The sequence below is a fragment of the Balaenoptera acutorostrata genome, chromosome 5 (assembly GCF_949987535.1).
Source record: "Balaenoptera acutorostrata chromosome 5, mBalAcu1.1, whole genome shotgun sequence".
In the NCBI taxonomy this organism is placed as follows: Eukaryota; Metazoa; Chordata; class Mammalia; order Artiodactyla; family Balaenopteridae; genus Balaenoptera; species Balaenoptera acutorostrata.
Window position 1 is genome coordinate 115,818,382 of NC_080068.1, and position 23,563 is coordinate 115,841,944.

General features: G+C 38.4%; 1 pseudogene; it reads left to right on the plus strand.

The window, feature by feature from the left end:
- Nucleotides 1-13,817: 13,817 nt before the first annotated feature.
- LOC103017327 (protein FAM200B-like) lies at nucleotides 13,818-15,779 on the plus strand (annotated as a pseudogene).
- The last annotated feature ends 7,784 nt before the right edge of the window (nucleotides 15,780-23,563 follow it).

Below are 23,563 nucleotides of genomic sequence, written 5' to 3' on the forward strand. Positions count from 1 at the left end.
CCCGCAACGGGAGGGGCCGCAATAGTGAAAGGCCCGCGCACCGCGATGAAGAGCGGTCCCCACACCGCGATGAGGAGTGGCCCCCACTTGCCGCAACTAGAGAAAGCCCTCGCACGAACCGAAGACCCAACACAGCCAAAAATAAATAAATAAATAAATAAAGGAAAAAAAAAAAAAATAACACTAATTTTCCTGGGCATAGTTTCCACTATATAAACATTAGTAAAACTTGAAAAATGTTTCAATACATAATTTCTGCAATTTATCTCAAGGCAACAGAAAACCACTGAATGGTCCCCAGTGTAAGAAGAGTTTAAGTCATGTCATTTCTTATTAAGTCTGTACAAAGCACTTGTCAGCAGCATTAATACACCTACACTAGTAATTACTGGTATTGGTTTGCAATACTCCAGGATTTCTCTACTAATCTTGAAGGATGTCATGAAATTATCAAAACAAAATTTACACTCTTAGTTAAAAATATATATGTATATCTTAAGACTCTGCAAAAGAAATAATTGAATATAGCCAAATAAATAATAAAATATTGCACTCCAAAATTGCAGGAAATCAACAGTTTTTACGTATTACAGCTAAGCAAATTGATGGCTGCAAGTCAGGGAAATTACTCCTTGAATCTATAGAAAGATCACTTACCTGATACTACAGCTCCATCCAGTGGCAGTTAATGCTAACCTGACCAGGAGGACTCCAGCCAAATAAGAGCAAAGGAAAGAACAAAGACGTTCACAGTGGGGAAGGGGCTTCTGCAAATGGTCAGGTTCCAATCACACTAGAACTGCCTTGTACCAACATGCATTATCTCAGACTGCTCAGAGAGTATCAAAGCTGCAAGACCATTTAAAATGAGGAAATTAAATCAATCGAGACACCACAGTTATGTCTACGATGTGTAAAGAACCTAGTGGAAAGTGAAAAATTAGGTCAACTGTCCAGATATTTGACTCTACATAAATAAGAACCCTGGGACTGACTTTTCCACTGTATATTCTTGGGTAATATATGTATAATCTGAGATTAGAATGTGAGCATTTTGCTTTCCTTGTGTTTTCTCTAATTGATTTCCATGACATTTCTTGTGAAACGTGGCTCTCTTTGGTACATAAGTTCAATGAAAGAAGAATCTATCTGTCTGGTTCACAGCTGTATCTCAGCCTCAAAACAGTGCCTGTCCCACATTATATTCTCAATGCACATTTATTGAATTAATGAAGAAATGTGATTCCTTCAACAATGCTTTAGAGATGCAGTCTTTTACTCTTACGTTCACAAATACCTTTGAGAATATGATAAAAAGCAATAAACTCTTTATCCCCAAATATGCATGTATATAATTATGCATGCAGTTTCCAGGGTTTCTTGGACTCTCTGTCACTCATGTTTATGAACCACAGGTTAAGGAGTTCTGCTCTAAAAAGAACATCAGGACCAACTTCATAATTGCGGAACTGAGATGGTCAAGTGCATGCATTATTTTTGCCTGTTTTGCTTCAGCTATTATTGTCCCAGATCCTGGTCTGAGAAATGCTGGACTTACTGATGGTGAAATTAAAACTAATGGGGGGAAAGAATCAGTTCTATTTGAAAGTTATACTAAACATCAAAAAATGTATGAGAACACAGAAAAAAAAAAGATTTATCTGTGAACATAGAACATTCAGTGTACTGTTGCCCCTTTCTGTTCTTCTCAGGCATGTGCCCAAAGTGATCATCATGATCAGCAGGCTGAAAAGAATGAGATTCACCAGGTCCACAGGCTCTAAAGAAGGCACTCCTGGAATTTTACCCGAGTCCTGCCAAAAGGGCCAAGTCAGTGCCTGGACGTTTCCCCATAAAGCCATAATTCGGTTGTCAAAATGCCTTAACACCAAGACTCTGTCCGAGCTCTGGGCTCTAAAATCTTTATTGCACCAGCGGCTGTACAATCTCCCTTTTCTGTGACCTAGGTTTGCAACCTTTCCTTACCTTCAACTTTGTCGTAAAACATACAAATTTTCCAATGATTCTCTCCTGGAGCGTTTCTGTGAGCAGACCTGGTGATGGCTCACAACCTTAGGCGTCCTGGGGGGGAAATTCGAAACTGGCCTCCCCTGCCATCCACGAAAGGCAGGAAGGGAACAAAGAAAGAGGCAGCCACTCGGAATTGGTAGGTGGCAGCTTTAATAAGCAAGGGAACTTATTTATGAGGCTTGTCTTGGGCGGCTACAAGTAAATCTGCATACCTGCCCACCAGAACCTCAAAAGTTTATAGAGAGGTCTTAATGGGTTCAGTCACATACACCATTCAGAGGGTTTCAACAACACTTTTCTCTCAAGACTGCATCCTTGAAGCGGTTGCTAGTATGGGAATAGTAGGCGGCCCATACATTCCAAGTACAGGGGAGTGGGTCAGGAGTCCAGCTCACAGTCAACCAGCAATTGTGTCCTCTCGATGACCTTTTCCAACACCTGGCTATAGCCCATGACAGCCATCTACTTTAATTCAATTGAACCATTATTTATTGATACCACTTCTGACCGAGACTCTCTACTAAACATTGCAGAGATAGAAAAAAAAAAAAAGATGGCCCAGCAATTCAACTCCTATGAATGTACCTGAGAAAATTTAAAACATGCTCACACAAAAATTTGTTCATAACAGTATTATTCATAATAGCCAAAAAGTGGAAACAACCCAAATGTCCATCAACTGATGAATGACCAAACAAAATGTGGTATAGTCATACAATGGAATACTAATTCAGCCATAAAAAAAAAGAAAGTATTGACACATGCTAACAGAAGGAAGCCAAACACATATTGTTTGATAACATTTACATGAAATGTCCACAGGGGTAAATCCATAGAGATGAAAGTATGTTAGTGATCGCCAGAAAATGTGGCAAGGGAGGAATTAGTATTAACTGCTAATATGTACAGGATTTTTTTGGGGGGGGGGCGGGGTAAGGAGGGGAATGGAAAAATTCTGGAATTAAACAGTGGTGATGGTTGCACAACATAGTAAATATACTAAAAACAACTGAAGTGTACACTTTAAAATGATGAATTTTGTACTGTGTGAAGTATATCTCAATTTTTAAAATGCTAAAAAATTCTAGTCTTTTGGTAAGGATGGTAAATGGGAAGGGACACACAGGCGGCTGGGGGAAGTGGTAGTATTTTACTTCTTGATTTGGGTGGTGGTTACACAGGTGTTTGTTTAAGATAATTTATTAAGCAATGTATTTATGTTTTATGTACAATTCTGAATGTATCTTATAATTCATGATAGAAATTTTTAAAAGAAAGAAAGTAGGAGATAGTTACCCACACACTTATGGTCAATTAATCTACCACAAAGGAGGCAAGAATATACGATGGAGAAAAGACAGTCTCTTCAGTAAATGGTACTGGGAAAACTGGACAGCTACATGTAAAAGAATGAAATTAGAACATTCTCTAACACCATATACAAAAATAAATTCAAAATAGATTAAAGACCTAAATGTAAGACTGGAAAACATAAAACTCCTAGAAAAAAACAGGCAAAACACTCTTTGACATAAACATAAAGCAATATTTTTTTCAGATCTGTCTCCTGAGGCAAAGGAAACAAAAGCAAAAATAACCAAATGGGACTTAATTAAACTTAAAAGCTTTTGCACAGCAAAGGAAACCACTGACAAAACAAAAAGACAACCTACGGGATGGGAGAAAATATTTGCAAATGATATGACTGACAAGGGGTTAATCTCCAAAATATATAAACAGCTCATACAACTCAACATCAGAAAAACAACCTCATTTAAAAATGGGCAGAAGACCTGAATAGACATTTTTCTAAAAAAGACATACAGATGGCCAACAGGCACATGAAAAGATGCTCAACATTGTTAATCATCGGAGATATGCAAGTCAAAACCACAGTGAGATATCACCTCACATCTGTCAAAATGGCTACCGTCAAAAAGAACACAAATAACAAAAGTAGAAAAAATGGGCTTCCCTGGTGGCGCAGTGGTTGAGAGTCTGCCTGCCGATGCAGGGGACACGGGTCCGAGCCCTGGTCTGGGAAGATCTCACATGCCGCAAAGCAACTGGGCCCGTGAGCCACAATTACTGAGCCTGCGCGTCTGGAGCCTGTGCTCCGCAACAAGAGAGGCCGCGATAGTGAGAGGCCCGCGCACCGCGATGAAGAGTGGCCCCCGCTTGCCACAACTACAGAAGGCCCTTGCACAGAAACGAAGACCCAACACAGCCATAAATTAATTAATTAATTAATTAATTTTAAAAAAAATGTTCAAAAAAAAAAAAGTAGAAAAAAGGAAATCCTTGTACACTGTTGGTGGGAATGTAAATTGGTACAACCACTATGGAAAACAGTACAGAGGTGCCTCAAAAACTAAAAATAGAACTACCATATGATCTGGCAGTTCCACTCCTGGGTATATATCAGAGAAAATGAAAACATTAATTGAAAAAGATATATGCACCCCAGTGTTCATAGCATCATTATTTACAATAGCCAAGATATGGAAGCAACCCTAGTGTCCATCAACAGACGAATGGATAACAAAGTTTGGTATATATATACAATGGAACACTACTCAACCATAAGAAAAGAATGAAATTTTGCCATTTGCAACAACATGGATGGACTTGGAGGGTATTATGCTTGGTGAAACAAGTCAGACAGAGAAAGACAAATACTGTATGATATCACTTACATGTGGAATCTAAAAAATGAGACAAACTATTGAATATAACAAAAAAGAAACAGACTCACAGATATAGAGAACAAAGCAGTCATACTTGTGGGGAGAGGGATGGGCAAGATAGGGGTAGAGGATTAAGAAGAACAAACTATTTACTAAGTATAAGATTAAAAAACAAGGTCTTACTGTATAGCACAGGGAACTATATTCAATATCCTGTGATAAACCATAATGGAAAAGAATATGAAAAAGAATATATATATACGTATAACTGAGTCACTTTGCTGTACAGCAGAAATTAACACAACATTGTAAATCAACTATACTTCAATAAATTTTTTTAAAGTTAAAAAATAAAATAAAATAAATAAGCTACAAGGATATATTGCACAGCACCAGGAATACAGTCAATGTTTATAACTATAAATGGAGCACAATCTTTAAAAATTGTGAATCACTATGTTGTACACCTGAAATTTATATAATGTTGTAAATCAACTATACCTCAATTAAAAAAAATCTTATGAAGAACAGAAAAAAAATGTAGGAGATAGTAAACTAATATCTATATGGTATTGTTACCAAAAAGAAATTAAAGTAACAAAATTAACATGGAATTTCATTTCTTTGGACATGGGATTAATGAATATATATTTAAGGCAGTGAATTTTTATGCTCACTGTATATATTAAGAATATAGGGCTTCCCTGGTGGCCCAGTGGTTAGGAATCCACCTGCCAATGCAGGGGACACAGGTTCGTGCCCCGGTCCGGGAAGATCCCACATGCCGCGGAGTGACTAGGCCCGTGAGCCACAACTGCTGAGCCTGCGCGTCTGGAGCCTGTACTCCGCAACAAGAGAGGCCGTGATAATGAGAGGCCCGCGCACCGCGATGAAGAGTGGCCCCCACTCGCCGCAACTGGAGAAAGCCCTCACACAGAAACGAAGACCCAACACAGCCATAAATAAATAAATAAATAAATTTATTTAAAAAAAAAAAAAGAATATATACAGTGAGCATAAAAAATGCTTACTATAATATATTCTTATTTCAAATAGGTATCTTAAAAGATGTGCATTGTTGGGGAAAGGATTATTTAAACTTAAAGTAAAATCAGAGAAATAATCATATATAAATAGAAAACACTGACCTTAAAATTTTACAAACAATAAAAAAGGTACTGATAACCTTCCATAAAAAGTAAAAACAATGACAAATTAATTTGTAACTAAATCAAGAGTTTTGTGGATTGTGATAAAAATCATCAGAGAACTAGACAGAATTTTGTTTGAAAAATAAATACTAAAAATTATCTGTAATATATTCAATTTGTATTCTTTGCCCACTCACTGCTCTCCTTTTTTCCTTCTTTTCTCCTTCTCCTCCTTCTCCTCCTCCTCCTTCTCCTATTGTCATTGCATATTAAACGGGTGCAAAAAGGGAAACAGAATAAAGTTGAACAAAGATAAAATGAATAAAGAATTACAAGGGGAAAAATTCACTCAGTTTCACCATTTCATGACTTTAAATGATGGGTGCAACTTATATAAGGCTCTTGTAAATCAAATTACTTTAAATGTTCTAAAAGAGCTGCATGAAAGAATACTTAAGAATGTATCCTTCTAAAAACTGAAGAGTTCTATTACAGTTCAAATAAACATTTCCAAATTTTGTACCATTGGATTATTACTCTATATTGAGTTTTCTTAAAACAGTATAACATTTATAATATACTTATTATATAAATTTTTTATTTTTCCCATAATTGAAAATATTTATTTTCATCTTGGATGGCAGTATAATGTAATAATTATGAACTATCACTCTCAAATCAAAATATTATTTTATATCCTAGCTACATCATCGATGAGCTGTTGATTTGGGGCAACGTAATTAGCCTATTTGCGCTTTAGTCTCCTTACTTGTAAAAAGAGGATAATAATAATACATACCTTGTTGGGTTTTCGTGAGGAATAAGTGAAATAAATATGTGGGGGGGGGGCGCGGTGTGCAGAGAAAAAATAAATAAAAAATGAATAATGAATTCCAAGGGGAAAAAATTCACTCAACTTCATCATTCACAACATTAAGTAATAAGTACAATTCATAAAAGGCTCTTGTAAATCAAATTACTTTAAATATTCAGGAAGAGTAACTGCATAAAGGAATACTTAAGAATGGTGTGTCTCTCTCTGCAGAGAGAGTTTTACACAATAAAATTTCAGCACATGATAAGTAATAGTAGAACAGGTAGTAATAATATTAATTACTTGACATACTATATATCTTTCTCCAAGAAGTCTGCCATTTCTAAGAATGTATGAAAAAAACAAATCCTTCCTACTTAAAATCCTCCTTCCAACCAAAAAGCAAACCATGATAAAGGTATCCTTTAAATCTAAACTTATTTACTTAGCTACTATGCAGCTTAACGTACCAATATATTAGAAGTTATAAATATGCAAGGCTTTGTCCATGCAGAACATCATATTTTATCTGTCAGCTACTGACATTAATAGAATTGCAAAAAAAAATAAAAAAGAGGAAAGAGGAAATTATTCCTTTTACTCCTGTATGGTAACAAAAAGCTAAAATTTAGTCTGATGGTAGACCCACAGAACATGGACCTCTTACTATATCTCACAGTACATGTAAAAACACCATTACTTCCTGACATACCTAGTTCTGTAGTTAATTCCAAAAATCCTATATGTTCAAACAATTCTTTGTGTTTATTCTCTCAAGTGGGTACAATCTGTTTTAATCACTGAAGCCGGAGAGATTTTTTTTTTAAGAAAAAGAAAAAAAACATGTCTGACTGTGGAACTTACCTGTTTAAAATCCTTCAATATCTGCACATTGTTTTGGGGATATGAGGCTAAATCTCAGCCACTACCTTCAAGGTCCTGGATGATTTGGTCCCAACCTCCTTTCCAGCCTCATTGCTGACCACTGTCCCTTTAATCGCTGAGCCTTGGCGCCCAAACCAGCTTTTCATTCCTTGTATTCAACCACCAAATATGCTGCTCCCTCTGAAATATCTTCCTCCCTGCCCTCTTCCACCCCCTCTCTTTCTTATATGCCTCCTACTCATCCTCCGAGTCTCAGTTTAAACGTCTCTTCCTCAGGGACCAGGTTACATCCTCACATTATTATCTCGCAGCGCTCTACGCTTCTCCTTCATCACACTTGGCACAATTGAAGTTAAGCATTTGTGCAAGTGTTGGTCTAATATTTCTTGCACGCACTAGATTATAAGCGTCATGAAAACAGCAAGCATAAATGTCTGAGTTGCTACTGTATCCCAGCATCTAACCTGATACATGGTACTAAATAAATAAATAAGTGGAATTTCATATTTTCATTCCCTTGCAATCCCTTAAGTTAAAACTCAAGAAATTGTACGATGAATTTAAGTGCCAAATAAGACACCTGATACATGTGCTTAGCCTAGGACAGTGCTAGGCTCCATAAATATTTATTGCTTGATAAATATTGAGCAATAGTCCTATGAGTCAATACATGGCCATAAAGTTATAAAACATTTACTATAAGTTGATACTATTCTTAATCTCTCCTGAGATATTGAATTTCCATAAACAAGAGGAAAACTTAAATATAAGTCCTCTCTTTTAATATCTGCGGCATTTAATCAAAACATAGTTCTATAGCAATGAAACCAACATGGCCCCTATCCCAGGCTTGGAATGCATGTTTGATCACATCTTATATTTTTCCACTAACTCACTCTCCCCATCTGCCTTCATTAATAGAAGGTCCATTACCTCTCTCTTGAGACCTACCCATTCCCACTCTAAGCCCAGAGGGTTACTCACTCTAAATGCCTGGCGGATGGAGAAAAGAAAGCCTCCTTGGCCCAGCACAGCTGTTGTTTCTTTCACTGCCACAAGATGTCACTGTTGAAAACCAGGTCTTCACAGTCTAACCTGCAGCAAAATCCTTTCCATCTTAGTGCCTGCATATCTCCACCCTTGAATGTAAATTCATAGCTCTTTAATTTCCTCCTCAGATGCTCAGTCTTTTTTTGCAAAGCATGACAATTAAGCCAGAATGACTGAGTCTAAAGGGGTTTACAACCTCAGCCATATACTATGCCATAACCCGCCCATTTGTGACGTGAAAATCGGGGACCCCAGTTCAAACACATCTCCTTGATACATTTTGCTTATCCACACTCTTTGAAAATTCACATAAAGTTTTTTACATAAAAGAGGAGAATTTCCAGTGTCTCGTGAATAATATTGCAATACTGAGCTCATATCTGACAGAGACAACCTTCTGGAACTGAGCTACAGGTATAGTGGCCCCTCAGTATCTGCAGATACCAAAACCTGCGGAGGCTCAAGTCCTTATACAAAATGGCTTAGTATTTGCATATAACCTATGCACATCCTTCCGTATACTTTATCTCTAGATTACTCATAATATTTAATACAATGTAAATACTTTGTAAATTATTGCTGGCCTGGGGAAATTCAAGCTTTGCTTTTGGGTACTTCCTGGAATTTTCTTTCCGAATATTTTCAATCCATGGTTGGTTGAATTCTTGGATGTGAAACCTGCCTATATGTTGGGCTGACTTTACCTCCTTCCACCTCCTACGTGTCTGGTTACACAAGGCAAGCACTTCACCTCAGTCTTTCTCCACCCCAGATTCTTTGATGTTGGCTGTTTACTGCCACTTATGATGCCTATTCTAGGCCTTGATGGTTATCCAAAGTCAACAATCCAGGTTTCCCCCCTTTTCCCACAAGTTTCCCTATGTGGACCTGCGAGTCCTTACCCGCCATCAGATGTCAGTCAAGGCCACTTTTGCCATCAGAGAGGTCTCAGGGCCTTTCCTCCCAGAAGACTCACTGACTGCCACCCCCCCCAACCATTCAGTAACAAGCTCTGCAGACAAGGCCTGCTACATAATTGGCAAATCACAGCACAAAATAAAATTGTGGGATCTCTTGTTCAAAAATCAGGGAGAAGTATCAGTAAAAGTACTACAATATAAAACGTTTTCCTTTTTTCCACAGTCCCTTTCTCTCAGCATGTCATGGTGGGTTTTATTTGCTATTTGGTGGTGTTCACTCTTAGGCATGGGGGCACTCATAGGGCAAGTACAGACCTTCACAGGTACCCAGGGCTCCTCTGTGACTCTGCACGTGTGGCCCACCAGCTGCCAGGATCTGTTTCCCGGCAGCCACCAGGTGCCATGCCACAGCCAGGGGCAGGGAAGCCATCTTCCCTTCTCATGGCTCTACTGCTCCAACCCATGGTGGACAGGCAACTACCAAGGGACCACAACTTCCATGCCAGGAGGCATGCAGTACGTGAATAGGAGGTGAAAAACAAGACTCTCCCTCACTTACTCAGCTGCCAAATATACAAAGGAATTGCCAGTCCAGGGCAGGGATAGCCACCACCTTGCCTTGCCTTATGGTGCTGCAAGGCACGCAGTGACCCTGAACTTCCCACGTTTGTTCACAAGCCACTCCTAGGGCCAAAAAGTGATGGCAGAATGCTGCCTATGTCACCTTCCAACTTCCTCCCCACCAATCCAACCTGGTTGCCAGCTCAAGAAGAGGGCAGCAGTAGTCATGGGGCGCAGGCAGGGAGGGTGTGAGAGACTGGGGAGCAGACAGCCAAGAACCCACCCTGGGGACGTGGAAGGAGGAGGGACCAGGAGTGAGAGTGAGCTGAGGCTCAAGCCCCCAAAGCATGCTCCACTGTGCCGTCATACTTCGCTTACAAAATACAAACCCTAAGGTAAAATTATTAAGAATTTCATAACAACAACGCAGACCACCAAACACCAAGTGTGGGGACCTTCTGAACAGGAGATCCTGTGTGACCACACTGGTCCCACACCTGTGAAGCCAGTCCTACCAGCAGACCATGGAATCTAGAGAGAAGGATCTCTGTCAAGCCACAGAAAGTCTACTGCACCTTTCCTCCAGGGTCATGGGTGTATACTCACTTTAAGTTTCATAACCTGGTGGGGTACTCAAGTGACTAATGTCTGAAGATGAAAATTCTGTTTCAAGGCGATTGGTTCCATCCACCTAGGCGTAGAGGTGGCTGGCAGCTGCTTACAAAAATAAATAAATAAATAAATTCTATATCACCAAGCACCGTAGTTAGGAAAAGCAAATGCTCTAAGAAATTCAAACTTTTTGAAGAGAGTGATTAGATGATTAGTAAGATAAAATAACAACAATAACAATAATGATACATTCATAGACAACTTCTCCATCCATAGTGTCTCAGTAGAAGAAAGGATTTCACAAGCACATCTGTGTTCATTAAGATGTGATTGCTGTTCTTCACTTTTAACTGAATTTGGTAGAAAAGAGAACTAATATAAATGCATATTTTCTCAAGTGGCAGAAGAGAAAAAGTTAAATAGTGTGATATTGTGGCTTATAATAAGAAATATATATTTGGTCTTCACGCCTGCTTCAGGCACTGAGCTCCTAAAATCCTCGGCATTTCCTACATGATAAGAGCGATTAAGGTGTCAATATTCATAACAAACCCCTTTCAACCACACCTGAGTTAATGTTAATGTAGTGACTTTTGGGAAGCACCTAAGGATGGGGTCTCGTTGCCAGGAGAACCAACTATGTGATTAGAAGGTTGGAATTTTCAGTCCCATCTCCAGATCTCTGGGGAGGGGAAAGAAACTAGAGATTGAGTATAATACCAGTGGCCAGTGTTTTAATCAATCATGCTATGTAATGAAGCCTCTATAAAACCCCAGAAGGACAGGGTTCAAAGAGCTTCCAAGTTGGTGAACCAGAATGCTTCCACATGCCACTGTGACAGGCCCCAAATTCCATGATGATAGAAGTTCCCTTGCTCAGGACCTCGCTCTATGTATCTCTTCAGCTACCTGTTGATTCGTATCCTTTGATATCCTTTGTAATAAACCAGCAATCTAGTGAGTAAACTGGTTTCCTGAGTTCTATGATCCACTCTAGCGAATTAATCAAACTCGAGAAAGGGTCATGGGAATCTCTGATTTACAGCCAGTTGGTCAGAAGCATAGGTAACAACCTCGACTTGAGATTAGCATCTGAAGTGAAGGGCAGTCATGTGGGACTGAGCCCTTAACATGTGGAATCTGTTGCTGTCTCTGGGTAGGCAGTGTCAGAATTGAGTTGAATTGTAGGATGTCCAGCTGGCACTGGAGAACTGCTTGGTGGTGTGAGGAAAACCCCCGGCCACACGTTGTAACTGGTGACTAGAATCGTTACATGGTATGTTTATTATGAGAAGTTATCGTCATATTGGCCAAAGTCTTCCAAAAATCATCAAGTAACAAATACTAAAACAATCAGGCTACAGCTTAGTGAAGAGGCTCAGCTTTTCCTTCTTAATTAAACGGGCTCGTAAGAAGCACAGAGAATCAATTTTCTTCCTTTGCCTCACCTCTTTTCTCTTTCCGTCTATGTACATTACATTATGAATATCTCCGAACTTTGCCACCTTTTCCTTTTTTCAACATTATTTTATCATGTTTGATAGTAAGCATATTTGACTGTGTTCCTGTTTCATAATTATATTACTTGAATTTAATGCTCAGTTAATGTCAACTCCGAGATTATGATAGTTTCATTAAACATATTTTATGCTATAGTATGTGTTGGTCACTGGTTAAGGCTACGGCAATAAGGATACTAAAGAAACGAAAAAAAATTTTAGTTTTATATGAGGTAAATCATTATGCAAACATTCAATTTTATTTTATGGTCTGTTTATATTTCATAATTCCCTTCCATGATGTCAATGGTTTTCATTTAAGTGTATGAATGCAACATACAATATGCAAATTGTTTTGTGTGGCTGTTTCAATAACAAGAAAACAAATAAAATGAAAGTAAAAGGGGCTTTTCCGACTGGAAGTGGGATTTCTGTGGGTGCCGAGGCTAGACTGGAAGTGGTGCTGTGTAGGGAATGGGGGCCGAGGCGCACCGCGGGTCGGCAGGCGAGGTGTGAGGCTCGTGGCGCTGGGCTGGAGGTCAAGGATGCATTCCAAGACAGTTCTAAAAATATGTCACCAGCTCCAACCTTACAGTTGACCTAGCCATGGAAAACCTCATTGGAACCTCACGAGATCAGACCATACGGGCACTCTTAAAAACCCTTCCCATCAAAAAGTATCAGGAATGAAAATCGGGAATGATACATACTTACCACTTCAAGAAAGTTCCTGTATCAGCCAACAGTTTAGCAGATCAGCTAGTTTCTTTGATCATCAAGCAGACGTAGTCAAACCACTAACACAAAAGAGAATGTCTCTATATCAGTGTTTTTCACATTATGCATGTGACCCATTTAGTAGGTCATGAAATCAGTTTTGTGAGTCATGACAAACTTTTTTTTAAATTAATTAATTTATTTATTTATTTATTTTTGGCTGTGTTGGGTCTTCGTTTCTGTGCGAGGGCTTTCTCCAGTTGCGGTGAGCGGGGGCCACTCTTCATCGCGGTGCGCGGGCCTCTCACTGTCGCGGCCTCTCTTGTTGCGGAGCACAAGCTCCAGACGCGCAGGCTCAGTAGTTGTGGCTCACGGGCCCAGTTGCTCTGCGGCATGTGGGATCTTCCCAGACCAGGGCTTGAATTCACCGTGTCCCCTGCATTGGCAGGCAGATTCTCAACCACTGCGCCACCAGGGAAGCCCCACAACGAACATTTTTAAAAACAAAATAAAATATAAAATATCAGAGTGCTTTGCATGAATCCTTTGCCAGAAGTATATACCTTGCAAGGAATACTAAAGTCAGTTTCAATATGTGGAAAGATATTTGATGGAGGCAATATGATGAATAGAATGTACATTGATTGCCTAAGAAATGGTTTTTCAATCATATGTCCACTGACGCCTTATTTGGTTTTCATAATGACAAGGTTGATGTGCAGTCTAGTTGTATATTACCATGACTTGCAAGTGGATATAAAGTCTGAGATGTTCCACTGACATTCAGTTGCAAACAGCATTTTTTGGAAAGATGTTATCTAGCTTATAAAATATATATATATATATATATTAGTGGCAATTATAATATTTTATTCAAAATTGCTTTTAAAATGGATCATTTCTTTTTTACAAGAAAGAGGAATAATGAAGCGAAATATGCAGAAGCATGTTCAAGTTCTACTGCTGGATCTGGAAGTATGAATAGTGACAATATTGAGGAAAATATTGACTCTAATCTGCAAACATCAACTTCGTTTGAGCCACATTTCAAAAAGAAAAAAGGAACTGCAATACGTTATAATGAAGATTATTTAAAATACGGTTTTATCAAATGTGAAAAACCCTTTGAAAATGACAGACCTCAGTGTGTTATTTGTAATAAGATTCTTGCAAATGAAAGCTTAAAACCTTCAAAATTAAAAAGGCACTTAGAAACACAGGATGCTGAACTTATTGATAAGCCTCTTGAATATTTTCAAGAAAGAAAATAGATGTAAAGTCATCAACACAATTTCTTAGCTGCTCTACTACTGTTAGTGAGAAAACCTTATTATCATCATATTTAGTTGTATATCGTGTGGCAAAAGAGAAAATGGCTCTCACACAGCTGCTGAAAAAATTATCCTTCCAGCATGTTTGGATATGGCGCGTACAATTTTTGATGATAAATCTGCTGATAAACTAAAAACTATTCCTAGTGATAACACAATATCTCTTCAAATTTGTACGATTGCCGAACATTTAGAGGCAATGCTTATTACTCGGTTACAGTCAGGAACAGATTTTGCAATCCAGCTTGATGAAAGCACGGATACTGGAAGCTGCACAGCACTTTTGGTCTATGTCAGATATGCGTGGCAAGTCGATTTTATGGAGGATTTTTTGTGCTGTTTAAACTTAACCTCACACCTAAGTGGATTAGATATTTTCACAGAGTTAGAAAAGTGCATTGTTGGTCAGTATAAATTAAACTGGAAAGACTGCAAAGGAATTACAAGTGACGGAACAGCAAACATAACTGGAAAACAGAGCAGAGTAATTTAAAAATTGCTAGAAGTTACTAGTGCTGCATGGAATCATTGTTTTATACATTGTGAAGCGTTAGCATCCAGAGAGATTCCACAGAAGCTCATGGAAGTATTGAAAAAGGCAGTGAAAGTTGTTAACTTTATTAAAGGGAGCTCACTAAACAGCCAACTTTTTGAAACATTTTGTTTGGAGATTGGAGCTAATTATACCCACTCACTGTATCATACCAAAGTTCGTTAATTGTCTCAAGGGAAAATACTAAGCAGGGTTTATGAACTCAGGAATGAGATCCACGTTTTTCTCATTGAAAAGAAATCTCATTTGGTTTTGAGGATGATATTTGGGTAACGAAACTGTTATATTTAACTGATATTTTTGGCATCCTTAATGAACTAAGTTTAAAACTACAGGGGAAAAACAGTGACATATTCCAACAGGCCGAACGTACCCAAGGATTCCAAAAGACATTATTGTGGCAAGCTAGGTTTAAAAGCAACCGTCCTAGCTACTACATGTTTCCAAGGTTTTTGCAGCACATTGAAAAGAATGTTATCAATGAAAACATTTGGGAAGAAATAAAACTAGAGATATTGTTGCACCTCACTTCTCTCTGTCAAACCTTTAACCATTTATTCCCAGAAGAGAAATTTGAAACCTTAAAGCAAAATTGTTGGGTAAAAGATCTGTTTGCTTTTCGAAACCCAGAATCAATAATTGAGTTAAACTTGGTGCCTGAAGAAGAAAATGAATTACTGCAGCTCAGTTCTTCATATACATTGAGGAATGATTATGAAACATTAAGTTTATCAGCATTTTGGATTAGGATAAAGAAAGACTTTCCTTTGATAAGTCGAAAGAGTATCCTGCTATTATTACCATTCACAACAACTAGTTTGTGTGAACTAGGGTTTTCAGTCTTAACCCAGTTAAAAGCAAAGGAAAGGAATGGATTAAATGGTGCAGCAGATATGCGAGTAGCATTATCCTCCTGTGTTCCAGACTGGAATGAACTTATGAACAGGCAAGCACACCTACCACATTAAATAAATCTTTTTTTTTTTAATTGGAGTATAGTTACTTTACAATGCTGTGTAAATAAATCTTACCTGGTTTTTGTTTTTGCATTTCTTATTTTGTGATTTTTTATGTGTTGTATTTAAAGGTTAATATAGCACTATATGTGATACCTTTGTTTTTATTTTTGTTATGTTTTAATACTAATAAAATCATAATGTAATTTTTAAAAAAAGAAAGTAAAAGGGAAAAATTTGCCATCTACAACTTCAAAGGAATATTATCATATCAATATGCTTAATCTAATTAGTGCAAAACTATGTGATTCTCTGCCTCTTTATTACCTTTTTACCTTTGGAGTAAAAATTCTTTTTAAAATCCTAGCTTCAAAGAGCTTTAATATGTCCTCCATTCTAGGAGCTTCAGTGTACTTCAGTAAGTCCGTCTTACATTCTCAATTCCAATGGCTTCAGTACACTTGAGTAAATCTCTCCCACAGCCCCACTTTGAACCTTGTCTTCGACTCCAACATTTAACCTAAAAATACCTCTCTCTGACTAAAGTTTCTATCACGCCAGCTCTCTCTTTCCTACACCCCACTTTTAGACTTGGACTACATGCCACTGACTCCTCCAAAGATCCATGCTGGCCTCATGTCCTTCCCTGTCTAACCGGGACGCTGTGGTTTACCACTTGAGGTATCATTTCTCTCCAAGTTTACCTCCCTAGACCTCTGCCCAGTTTCACAGGAACTTCAACACAATTTATTAAATTTTTTGTTGGTCTTCTCCCTCATTGTTCACTTAACATTCACCTCAAGTTCCCAATCTGACCCTAACCTCAATCTCAGCAGATGGTCTTGTCTTACACACCACTGCATAAATTGTTAAGTCTCAACAACTTTCCTCCCTTTGTCCATGCTCAGAGAAAGAAACTTGCCTCCATTCCTTCACAATCAATTCTCTACCGTTTCATCATCTCATGCCTCTCCAATCTTCCACTACCTTGGAGACCTTGCTCTATTTCTATGTCTCCTGTAGGTTCAACCTCACTCTCTCTACTAAATCCTTCCTTTCAGATTATAAGCATGCTCATCTTTCGTCCATTTTTTTTTTTAAAGCACAATAAAAAAACATCTTCTTCTGATCCCATAGTGGCTCACTCTCGTCTCTACCTACTATATGAGTTTACATTTCACATCATATTTTTCCCACCTTACCCTCACCCTATCTCCCTTCAGCCAGTTAAACTCAACTCACCTTTTGGGCATCAGTACATGTATCACTTCCTTGGGGAAATCATTCTGGCTGCCCAAGACATATCAAGGTCCTTTGTCAAACACATTCAATAATCTCTGTTCCCTCCCTTCAGAGATTTATCCCAAATTGTAATTATATGTAATTTAGCATGATTCATTTATTAATTTTTCTCCCCACTACTCTTCAAGCTTTGGGAGAGGGGGCACCATGTCTGTCTTTGATCAACAATGTCCCTTCAGTGTATCACATAGATCCTAGAACATATTTGGTGTTCAATAAATGTTTGTAAATGAATGAATAGGTTCATTGATTATTTCTCCTAGATCCTCTTTTAAAAGTTTATTGTAGCTCTTCAATCTAGAAAACAAATATGAGTCTTTTAGGAAAAATAAAACACTTACTTTTTTCTTCATAGTAGTGATGCTAAAAGAAAGAAAGTGGGAGGAACCAAGATGGCAGAGTAGAAGGACGTGCTCTCAGTCCCTCTTGCGAGAACACCAGAATCACAACTAGCTGCTGCACAATCATCGACAGGAAGACACTGGAACTCACCAGAAAAGATACCCCACATCCAAAGACAAAGCAGAAGCCACAATGAGACGGTAGGAGGGGGACAATCACAGTAAAATCAAATCCCATAACTGCTGGGTGGGTGACTCACAAACTGGAGAACACTTATACCACAGAAGTCCACCCACTGGAGTGAAGATTCTGAGCCCCACGTCAGGTTCCCAACCTGGGGATCCGGCAACAGGAGGAGGAATTCCTAGAGAATCAGACTTTGAAGCCTAGTGGGAATTGATTGCAGGACTTCGACAGAACTGAGGGAAACAGAGACTCCACTCTTGGAGGGCACACCCAAAGTAGTGTGCGCATCAGGACCCAGGGGAAGGAGCAGTGACCCCAGGGGAGACTGAACTAGACCTACCTGCTAGTGTTGGAGGGTCTCCTGCAGAGGCAGGGGCTGGCTCTGTTTCACCGTGGGGACAAGGACACTGGCAACAGAAGTTCTGGGAAGTACTCCTTGGCATGAGCCTTCCCAGAGTCTGTCATTAGCCCCACCAAAGAGCCCAGGTAGGCTACAGTGTTGGGTTGCCTCAGGCCAAACAACCCTCCCTCAGGGAGGGAACCCAGCCCCACCTATCAACAGTCAAGTGGATTAAAGTTTTACTGAGCTCTGCCCACCAGAGCAACAGTCAACTCTACCCACCACCAGTCCCTCCCATCAAGCCTCTTAGATAGCCTCATGCACCAGAGGGCAGACAGCAGAAGCAAGAAGAACTACAACCCTGCAGCCAGTGGAACAAAAACCACATTCACAGGAAGATAGACAAGATGAAAAGGCAGAGGGCTATGTACCAGATGAAGGAACAAGATAAAACCCCACAAAAAAACAACTAAATGAAGTGGAGATAGGCAACTTTCCAGAAAAAAAATTCAGAATAATGATAGTGAAGATGATCCAGGACCCTGGAAAAAGAATGGAGGCAAAGATCAAGAAGATGCAAGAAATGTTTAACAAAGACCTAGAAGAATTAAACAACAAACAAACAGAGATGCACAATACAATAACTGAAATGAAAACTACACTAGAAGGAATCAATAGAAGAATAACTGAGGCAGAAGAATGGATAAGTGACCTGGAAGACAGAATGATGGAATTCACTGCTGTGGAACAGAATAAAAAAGAATGAAAAGAAATGAAGACAGCCTAAGAGACCTCTGGGACAACATTAAATGCAACAACATTTGCATTATAGGGGTCCCAGAAGGAGAAGAGAGAGAGAAAGGACTGGAGAAAATATTTGAAGAGATTATAGTTGAAAACTTCCCTAACGTGGGGAAGGAAATAGCCACCCAAGTCCAGGAAGCGCAGAGAGTCCCATACAGGATAAACCCAAGGAGAAACATGCCAAGACACATAGTAACCAAATTGGCGAAAATTAAAGACACAGAAAAATTATTGAAAGCAGCAAGGGAAAAACGACAAATAACATACAAGGGAACTCCCATAAGGTTAACAGCTGATTTCTCAGCAGAAAGTCTACAGGCCAGAAGGGAGTGGCATGATATACTTAAAGTGATGAAAGGGAAGAACCTACAACCAAGATTACTCTACCCGGCAAGGATCTCATTCAGATTCGATGGAGAAATCAAAAGCTTTACAGACAAGCAAAAGCTAAGAGAATTCAGCACCACCAAACCAGCTCTACAACAAATGCTAAAGGAAGTTCTCTAAGTGGGAAACACAAGAGAAGAAAAGGACCTACAAAAACAAACCCAAAACAATTAAGAAAATGCTCATAGGAACATACATATCGATAATTACCTTAAACGTGAATGGATTAAATGCTCCAACCAAAAGACACAGACTTGCTGAATGGATACAAAACCAAGACCAGTCTATATGCTGCCTACAAGAGACCCACTTCAGACCTAGGGACACATACAGACTGAAAGTGAGAGGATGGAAAAGGATATTCCATGCAAATGAAAATCAAAAGAAAGCTGGAGTAGCAATATTCATATCAGATAAAATAGACCTTAAAATAAAGAATGTTACAAGGGACAAGGAAGGACACTACATAATGATGAAGGGATCAATCCAAGAAGAAGATATAACAACTATAAAAATATATACACCCAACATCAGAGCACTCAATACATAAGGCAACTGCTAACAGCTATAAAAGAGGAAATCGACAGTAACACAATAAGAGTGCGGGACTTTAACACCTCACTTACACCAATGGACAGATCATCCAAAATGAAAATAAATAAGGAAAGAGAAGCTTTAAATGATACAATAGACCAGATAGATTGAATTGATATTTATAGGACATTCCATCCAAAAACAGCAGATTACACTTTCTTCTCAAGTGCGCACAGAACATTCTCCAGGATGGATCACATCTTGGGACACAAATCAAGCCACAGTAAATTTAAGAAAATTGAAATCATATCAAGCATCTTTTCTGAACAGCACGCTATGAGACTAGAAATGAATTACAGGGAAAAAAACGTAAAAAACACAAACACATGGGGGCTAAACAATACGTTACTAAATACCTAGGAGATCACTGAAGAAATCAAAGAGGAAATCAAAAAATACCTGGAGACAAATGACAATGAAAACACAGTGATCCAAAACCTATGGGAGGAAGCAAAAGCAGTTCTAAGAGGGAAGTTTATAGCTATACAAGCCTACCTCAAGAAACAAGAAAAATCTCAAATAAACAATCTAAACTTACACCTAAAGGAACTAGAGAAAGAAGAACAAACAAAACCCAAAGTTAGCAGAAGGAAAGAAATCATAAAGATCAGTGCAGAAATAAATGAAATAGAAACAAAGAAAACAATAGCAAAGATCAATAAAAGTAAAAGCTAGTTCTTTGAGAAGATAAACAAAATGGATAAACCATTAGCCAGACTCATCAAGAAGAAGAGGGAGAGGACTCAAATCAATAAAATTAGAAATGAAAAAGGAGAAGTTACAACAGACACCGCAGAAATACAAAGCATCCCAAGAGACTACTACAAGCAACTCTATGCCAATAAAATAGACAACCTGGAAGAAATGGATAAATTCTTAGAAAGGTATAACCTTCCAAGACTGAACCAGGAAGAAATAGAAAATATGAACAGACCAATCACAAGGAATGAAATTGAAACTGTGATTAAAAATCTTCCAACAAACAAAAGTCCAGGACCAGATGGCTTCACAGGGGAATTCTATCAAACATTTAGAGAAGAGTTAACACCCATCCTTCTCAAACTCTTCCAAAAAATGGCAGAGGAAGGAACACTCCCAAACTCATTCTATGAGGCCACCATCACCCTGATACCAAAACCAGACAAAGATACTACAAAAAAAGAAAATGACAGACCAATATCACTGATAAATATAGATGCAAAACTCCTCAACAAAATACTAACAAACATAATCCAACAACACATTAAAAGGATCATACACCATGATCAAGTGGGATTTATCCCAGGGATGCAAGGATCTTTGATATACGTAAATCAATCAATGTGATACACCATCTTAACAAATTGAAGAATTAAAACCATATGATCATCTCAATAGATGCAGAAAAAGCTTTTGACAAAATTCAATACCCATTTATGATAAAAACTCTCCAGAAAGTGGGCATAGAGGGACGCTACCTCAACTTAAGAAAGGCCATATACGACAAACCCACAGCAAACATCATTCTCAATGGTGAAAACCTGAAAGCATTTCCTCTAAGATCAGGAACAAGACAAGGATGTCCACTCTCACCACTATTACTCAACATAGTTTTGGAAGTCTTAGCCACGGCAAACAGAGAAGAAAAAGAAATAAAAGGAATACAAATTGGAAAAGAAGAAGTAAAACTGTCACTGTTTGCAGATGACATGATACTATACATAGAGAATCCTAAAACTCACACCAGAAAACTGCTAGAGGTAATCAATGAATTTCGTAAAGTTGCAGGATACCAAATTAATGCACAGAAATCTCTTGCATTCCTATACACTAATGATGAAAAATCTGAAAGAGAAATTAAGGAAACACTCCCATTTACCACTGCAACAAATAGAATACAATACCTAGGAATAAACCTACCTAGGGAGACAAACGACCTGTATGCAGAAAAGTATAAGACACTGATGAAAGAAATTAAAGATGATACCAACAGATGGAGAGATATACCAGGTTCTTGGGTTGGAAGAATCAATATTGTGAAAATGACTATACTACCGAAAGCAATCTACAGATTCAGTGCAATCCCTATCAAATTACCAATGGCATTTTTTATGGAACTAGAACAGAAAATCTTAAAATTTGTATGGAGACACAAAAGACCCCGAATAGCCAAAGCAGTCTTGAGGGAAAAAAAACAGAGCTGGAGGAATTAGACTCCCTGACTTCAGACTATACTACAAAGCTACAGTAACCAAGACAATATGGTACTGGCACAAAAACAGAAACATAGATCAATGGAACAAGATAAAAAGCCCAGAGATAAATCCATGCACCTATAGTCAACTAATCTATGACAAAGGAGGCAAGGATATACAGTGGAGAAAAGACAGTCTCTTCAATAAGTGGTGTTGGGAAAACTGGACAGCTACATGTAAAAGAATGAAATTAGAACACTCCCTAACACCATACACAAAAATAAACTCAAAATGGGTTAGAGACCTAAATGTAAGAGCAGACACTATAAAACTCTTAGAGGAAGATATAGGAAGAACACTCTTTGACATAAATCACAGCAAGATCTTTTTTGATCCACCTCTTAGAGTAATGGAAAAAAGAACAAACAAACAAAAAAACAATGGGACCTAATGAAACTTCAAAGCTTTTGCACAGCAAAGGAAACCATAAACAAGATGAAAAGACATCCCTCAGAATGGGAGAAAATATTTGCAAACGAATCAACGGACAAAGGATTAATCTCCAAAATATATAAACAGCTCATGCAGCTCAATATTAAAGAAACAAACAACCCAATCCAAAAAATGGGCAGAAGACCTAAATAGACATTTCTCCAAAGAAGACATACAGATGGCCAAGAAGCACAGGAAAAGCTGCTCAACATCACTAATTATTAGAGAAATGCAAATCAAAACTACAATGAGGTATCACCTCACACCAGTTAGAATGGGCATCTTCAGAAAATCTACAAACAACAAATGCTGGAGAGGGTGTGGAGAAAGGGAACCCTCTGGCACTGTTGGTGGGAATGTAAATTGATACAGCCACTATGGAGAACAGTATGGACGTTCCTTAAAAAACTAAAAATAGAATTACCATATGATCCAGCAATCCCACTACTGGGCATATACCCAGAGAAAACCATAATTCAAAAAGGCATATGCACCCCAATGTTTGTTGCAGCACTCTTTACAATAGCCAGGTCATGGAAGCAACCTAATTGCCCATCGACAGACGAATGGATAAAGAATATGTGGTACATACATACAATGGAATATTACTCAGCCATAAAAAGGAACGAAATTGGGTCATTTGTTGAGACGTGGATGGATCTAGAGACTGTCATACAGAGTGAAGTAAGTCAGAAAGAGAAAAACAAATATCGTATATTAACGCATGTATGTGGAACCTAGAAAAATGGTACAGATGCACCGGTTTTCAGGGCAGATGTTGAGACACAGATGTAGAGAACAAACGTATGGACACCAAGGGGGGAAAGCCACGGGGGGATGGGGATGGTGGTGTGATGAATTGGGCGTTTGGGATTGACATGTATACACTGATGTGTATAAAATTGATGACTAATAAGAACCTGCTGTATCAAAAAATAAATTAAATTAAATTTAAAAATTAAAAAAAAAAAAAGTAAAGGTAACCCAAATACCGATCAAAGGATGAATGGGTAAACAAAATGTGATGAATCTATACAATGGAATATTGTTCAGCCATAAAAAGGAATGAAGTGTTGATCCATGCTACAACATGGATGAACCTCAAAAACGTTATGCTAAGTGAAAGAAGCCAGACTGTAAGGGCCAAGTATTATATGATTCCACTCATATGAATT